We start from the raw sequence: 6,761 nt of genomic DNA, 5'->3' as shown, positions 1-6,761 counted from the left end.
ATATGGCATCTTTGATCTTCTTCTTGTCGATGTTGAAGAGTCAAGACCTTGGAGACAACGAGAGCGGGGCTTGAATCTTCGTCACAAAAGACTTGATCATCTTCATCTTCGTTCACGCGCCAGTGCATGGCCACTTGCTCAAGGGCTTCCATATCCTCTTCACTCATGGAGTCATAGGTTCCATCGTCATTGAGGATCATGGTGCGCTTGTTTGTGCACTCGAAGGACTTGTGGCCTCGGCCGCCACATGTGAAGCATTTGAAGGAACTCGTATTGATTGTCTCATCGGTTGGGGTAGATGATGATGAGGCTTTCGGCTTGAAGTTGCTGGTAGTAGGAGGACGACTTGGGGTTGTCGAAGTTTTCTTGTAACTTGACTTGTCGCCATTGCTTGTAGATGGCTTGGTGGAGGTAGAAGGTGTCGGAGTCGGTGACGTTTGATTGTTGGAGAAGCCATAGTACTTGGATGAGTACTTGGCGTACTTGAAGTCATCTTGCACTTGACGTTCCGCTTTGGTAGCTTGGTGCACTATCTCGATGAGGTTCGAGTATGGTTGGAAGTCGGCAATCTTCTTGATAGGATGATTGAGTCCATTCAAGAAACGTGCCATAGTTTGCTCATCATCTTCCGTGACATTGGCTCATATCATGGCAATCTCCATTTCCTTGTAGTACTCTTCAACGCTCTTGGTTCCTTGCTTGAGTAGTTGGAGTTTCTTGAAGAGGTCGCGGTTGTAGTAGTTAGGCACAAAACGTGCTCTCATGACATCCTTCATTTGCGCCCAAGTGGTGATTGGTGGTTCACCTTTGGCCTCTCGGCGCTCAATGACTTGTTCCCACCAAATGAGGACGTAGTCTTGGAATTCAAGGGATGCCATCGCGATCTTCTTCTCTTCGTCATAGTTGTGCAAGCGGAAGATCTTGTCAACCATCAATGCCCATGAGATGTACTCTTCGGGGTCATTGCTTCCGGTGAACTTGGGCATGGTGAACTTTAGCTTGCCATATCGTTGATCGTCATTGTGTTGGGGTCTGGGATGATGACGCCCATGTCGGTGAGGATTGACACTCTCATGTTGCTCTTGTCGAGGAGGGTTGTCGACCTCATGTTGCTCTTGTCTTGGAGGATTTCCATTGTCATGGTGCTCTTGTTGAACTTGATGTTCTTGGCGAGCTTGTGGAGGAGCTTGTCGAGCTTGACGAGGAGCGTGACGATGCACACGTGCTTGAAAAATCCTTTCTTGAACTTCATCGCGAAGTGCTTCTTGATGTTCACGAGCTTGTCGTCCTCGGTTGGCTACGGCACGACTTGAATCACGAAGGGCACGTTGCGCCTCAAGTGCTTGAGCTTGACGTAGTTGTTGTTCTTGACGTTGTGCCTCGGCGTCTTGTGCATCTTGATGTTGTCACGCGCGCTCCTCTTGTTCTTGTTGTCATTGGCGTTGCCGTTCTTGTGCTTGCGCGAATGTAGCTTGGTTTTGATGGTGTCGATTCTCTTGAGAGTTGGTGTCGTGTAGAGGATTGTGGTTTGCTTGACGATCTTGACGCGCGGCACGACGAAGAGTGTTCGATGTCGGGGTACTTGAGCCGGAGATAGTGTCGTCGGAGTGTCGAATCGAGCGGCTCCGTCTTGAGTAGGATGAAGTGGTAGAAGAGCGGTTGACCAACAAGGCACGAATCTCATCCATTCTTGCGTCATTTTCATGCTTGTGTTCGTCGAGCTTGTGGTCGAAGTAGTCTCTTGTACGTTGCTCGGAGAGTCGCAAGTCGGTGGCGAGGTTGTTGATGCGGTCGCTCATTGCTAGTTGCTCTTCATGCAAGGCTCGTTGCGTTCCAAATAGGTGTAGCTTGGTGACGTAGTTGTTCGAGTATGACAATCTTCATGTTGTATGATGCTATGATTCTTGTTTATAAGCTCTTTTCTTATCTTTCCCTTTTGCTTAAAAGCTTGTTTGGCTCTTTGTGTATGAGCTCTTTTCTCATGCAATGCTTCACGAACCAAGATAGCAATTGTGTATGCGATGACAACTTTGTGACACAAGAGATGATACCAAGATATGCACCGCGATGATATGGTATGTATGCTATGGGATATGATCACTAATGTGCACAAGTCACGTTGCCGGCAATACTCAAAGGCTAGTCTCGATGGGTAAGCTACGCAAAAAGTAAGGCTATGGGGTTATCAATGCAATTGCAAGAGTGTATGATGATATCACGATACCGAGATAAGGTTACCGATGATGACGAGTCCGTGGCGAAGATGAGTGGCGGTGATGTCGATGTCGAACCATACCTAGATAGCCGAAACACAAAAGGACACGGTTACCACAACTCAAATTCTCCAAGACCAAAATGTGTCAAAATCGTCGGAGTTGGGTAGCGGAAAAACTATGGTGGAGGTGTGCGGAAGTGGTGGTGGTATAGGAAGTTGTATGCGGAAGTCGTAGCTGTGGCTGAAATTTTTTGGGGAAAAATTCAGTTTCGTCGGGGTATTACGGACGTCCGAGGAATTGCGGTCGTCCGGTCGTCGGACGTCCGGAGGCTGTCGGACGTCTGGTGTCTGGGCGATTTCGGGCACGGGATGAACTACTAGGGTTTGAGGTGGGAGTGGCGAAATTGGTCAAATCCGGGCGATTTTGTGGATGGAAAAGGTGGAGATGATGGGGGAAAGCTAGATCCACTCAAGGCAAAGCAAATCCATGGATCAAATCCAACAAAACTTCATCACACCAACAAATCACAAAAAAAATTGGGGCTATTTTTGTGGGGAATTTTTGAATTAGGGAAGAACACACCAAAATCAAGCTAGAAAACAAAGAGGGGAGGCTCGGAAATCGTGATCAACGTGGCTCATGATACAAAGATGATGTAGGGTGGAACCCTATACGGCCGATCTTTCACGAAAGGAGCGGATCCCAACTAAGAACACGAGGGGGATCACGAGGGAAAACACAAGAGGAACTCTCAAACCAGCGAGAGATAGTCACACATATGCTAGATCCAAGAACACATAGAGATCACACGGTCCAAATCAAACAAGGGACGATACATAGGTAACCGGTTCTTCTCCGTGAGGTCTTGATGGGGCCACCCAAGAGGGGGTTTTGAATCCAAGGGGATCTTCTCCGTAGAGGGGTCGCGGTCTCTCTCGTGGAGTAGATCTGTAATGGATGAGCAAAGCTCTCACACAAATATGAGCTAATCCTTTGCTAACCCTAACTAGGAGGAGAGAGAGGTCTATTTATAGTCTTAGTGCAAAAGAGGGGCGAAGTGGAGGGGTACATGGGCTTCGGCCCGAAACTAGATGCAGCCAGGGTTCGGACGTCCGTAAGGCGCCGGTCGTCCGGAGGCTCGCGGGGGTCCGAACGTCTGTAGATCTTCGGATGTCCGTAGATTAGGTTATGTTGCCTCGGTGTCGGTCGTCCGTAGGTGTCTGGTCGTCCGGCCGCCGGTCGTCCGGCCTTCCACGGACTTCCGCTAATTTCGTTCTGTTGGCGTAGCGTCGGGCGTCCGGGGGTGTTCGGTCGTCCGGAGCCTGGAAGGTGTCGGACGTCCGGTCCTGGACGGTCATCTGGTCGCTGTAGCGTTTGCAGGCCGAGTTCCTTGGGCTGTTGTGACCTCCAGGGGTCGGACGTCCGGGCTGGGCCGGTCGTCCGGAGCCTGTAGCTTCCGTGGCAGCTCTTCTTCTTGACCTTCGCGCTTGGTGTCCTCGCCATCTTGTCCGTTGTATGTAGATGTTCCGTGGCTCTTCTCCGAGTACCTGATCACACATAGTGTTTCCACTTGAGGTAGCAGCCATGTCTCATGCATAGAGAGTGGTAGTTCGGAAAGGAGCGAGTTCACCTTATCTTCGATAGCCTTCACTCTAGCTCTTGTCATTGGTCCAAGTGGTGTCGTTGGAGGTGTAGATGCGTCCATGAGGATGATCGTGGAATGCTCCACATCAACACCCCGATAGGAGCCGCGCGTATCTCGTCTCAAGCCACGATCGGATGAGCAGTCCGTAAAACTAAAACATGTCCTCGAGTTTCCCCGTGGTGGCGCTGCAAGGGGCTCTAGTTTGGACCAACACCCATGAGGAGCACTGGCCCGAGTTGTTGATTAATTATCCTCGGTTACCAGTAAGTCCGTACGCAAGTTTTAGTTGTTATTAGGCAAATGGTAAAACCAATGTTGGGCCTTGCTGGAAGAGTTTATTCAAAGCGAACTGTCAAGGGGGGCCTATAAACCCCGACCTGTTAGAAATGCAAAATCAAGGAGCATAACACCGGTATGACGGAAACTAGGGCGACAAGAGTGCAACAAAACACCAAGCAAAAGGACAAGCCTTCCACCACTTACCAAATATATAGATGCATTAATTAAATAAGAGATATTGTGATATCCCATGATCTCCATGTCCCAACATGGAACAACCTGAAACTGCACCTACAACTAGCAACGCTATAAGAGGGGCTGAGCAAGGCGGTAATATAGCCAAACAATGGTTTGCTGGGAGGGTGGAAAGGGTTAGAGGCTTATCATGACAATTTGGGAGGCTTGATAAACAAGTGGTAGGTAGCGCGACATAGCGATAGCATCAAGACAACTAGCAAAGCAAAGATAGTAGTGGTATCCAGGATAAGGATCATCTTGCCTGAAATCCCGCTAGGGAGAAGACCGAATCCATGAAGTAGACGAACCCATGTAGTCGAACGGGTCCTCACAATCGCAACGTAACCGAAACTATCAAGGAGAAGCATAACCGGAAAGAAGCAAACAATATGATAAAAAACCATCACATAAACATGGCATGATGCACAACCAAGTATGGTGCATGTACATTTTAATGACGCAATGGCATGGCAAAGTGCACAAACAAATACTACAAATTAAGTGGACCTCAATATGCAACGAGTTGCATATTGACGGAACCCCACAACAATTATTTAGTTCTCTCCCGTTTAATCTATCAACAATATTAAATGTTGGTTAACATGGCAAGAGGTGAGGCATAAGTAAACTAACTATTTAGGCAAGTTTAAATGAGGCCGGAAATTAACAAACAATAATTCCAGAAAATCCCCACATGTCATTTAGCAATTTTTAAAGCAAACAACAATTTTAAACATTTTAAATGTTGTTGAACCATTTGTCACTGTGGTGGAAAGAATGGGTGCCACGGCAGTGAATCCGAAAATGATGCCACGGCAACATAACGGTTCCGACAGTTCACGGAGGTATCGGTGCAAAAGGAAGTGGGCGTGAGCGTGTCATGCAAGGATGGTGGAGTAATCCCGGTTACCGAGTTCCCATGTGTCGACGGCAAGGCAACGAGGAACGCGCAAGGAACAACTCGGACACGGTGCAAACACGGGCATCTCATACACACAATGCATTCGTCCACGGGCGTGATTCCAGCGGTTATACCTTTGAAGCGTGCGTTTGAGACGGTTCGGGATGGTTTGCATCAAAGCAGTGTAGTCGTTCACGGTCGTCGTGGAAGACTGTACACGTTTCGTAGTCGTACACAACCGTAGATGTTCGGGGTTGCTGCTAGAGGAACTTGGCGGTCCGAAGGGTACTTGGTGAATCCACGTAGTCGTACACGGGTCGATGGTAGTGGAACTTGACGCATCGCCGTGTGTAGTCGTACTCGGTGTTACATGTAGTCGAACTTGAGGTGGTCTTGGCGTCGGACTTGCGGCGTTGGACAGAATCATGGCGAGGTTCAGCTGCTACCCCACGTCCATGACAAAAACGAAGTTCAGGCAGGGAGTCGAAGCAGCAAGCAGTGGCACAGCGGCTGTGGTGGTGGCTTGCAAGCGGCAGCCATGGTGGCTGAAGTGTCCAAAGAGAAAGAGAGATTCCCAAACATGAATATTGTTTGAATTTGTGCACAAATTTGGAAAGCAGGAATATTTTTGAAATTCCCAAACATTTTTTGAATTCATGAAAGAAAATAAAAAATATGAATATTTATGATATTCCCCAAACATCTTATGAATTGGGAACAAAATTTGAAAACTTGAATAATTTTTTAATTTGTGAGCAAATTGGAAAGTGGGAACATTTTTTAAAATTCACAAACCTTTTTAAATTTCTGAAGAAAAAATAAAAGTGGGAACATTTTAAAGTTGAAATTCTAACCTTTTTGAATTTTCGAACATTTTTGTAAAAGAAGAGAACTTGTTTTCAAATTCTAAAGTATTTTGGAAAATAAGGAACAAAAAAGGAAACAGAATAAAAAACTAGAAGGAAAGAAAAAATTAAAACGAAAAAAAGGAGAGAATAAATAAATAAATAATTAGGAGAAAAGATAAAAACAAAAAAGGAAAAGAAACGCAGAAAGAAAGAAAAGAAAAAAAGCCAGTTCGGGAACGTTCTAGAAGATTTCCAAAACCAGAGATAACGGGTTGGGAACCTGCTATAAGGTCCCAAAACAGGTTACTGTAGCTTGTTTGTTACGGTCCGGCCCATCTCGTTCGTTGGTCGCCAGCGACAGTCTGCCGCATTTCGCCTTGGCGTTGTTGCCTTCCTCCCAATCTCCTCGTCAGACACCCAATACTGATCGTTGATTCTTCTTTTGCCAATACTGATCAATTCGATCTCTGTGTGCATCTTCATTCATTCCACTTGCTGATCCCGCGCTTAGGCTCTTTGGCCTAACCGCACGCACGCACCCTACCGGCGCGATATGGACGCACCCTGCTGGACGTCGGGACTGCCGATCTGGTAACATCGATCTTCTAGTGTTTTCACGTCAATGCATGATTTAA

This window comes from Aegilops tauschii, chromosome 2 (assembly GCF_002575655.3).
Source record: "Aegilops tauschii subsp. strangulata cultivar AL8/78 chromosome 2, Aet v6.0, whole genome shotgun sequence".
Lineage (NCBI taxonomy): Eukaryota > Viridiplantae > Streptophyta > Magnoliopsida > Poales > Poaceae > Aegilops > Aegilops tauschii.
This window is presented reverse-complemented; position numbering follows the sequence as displayed.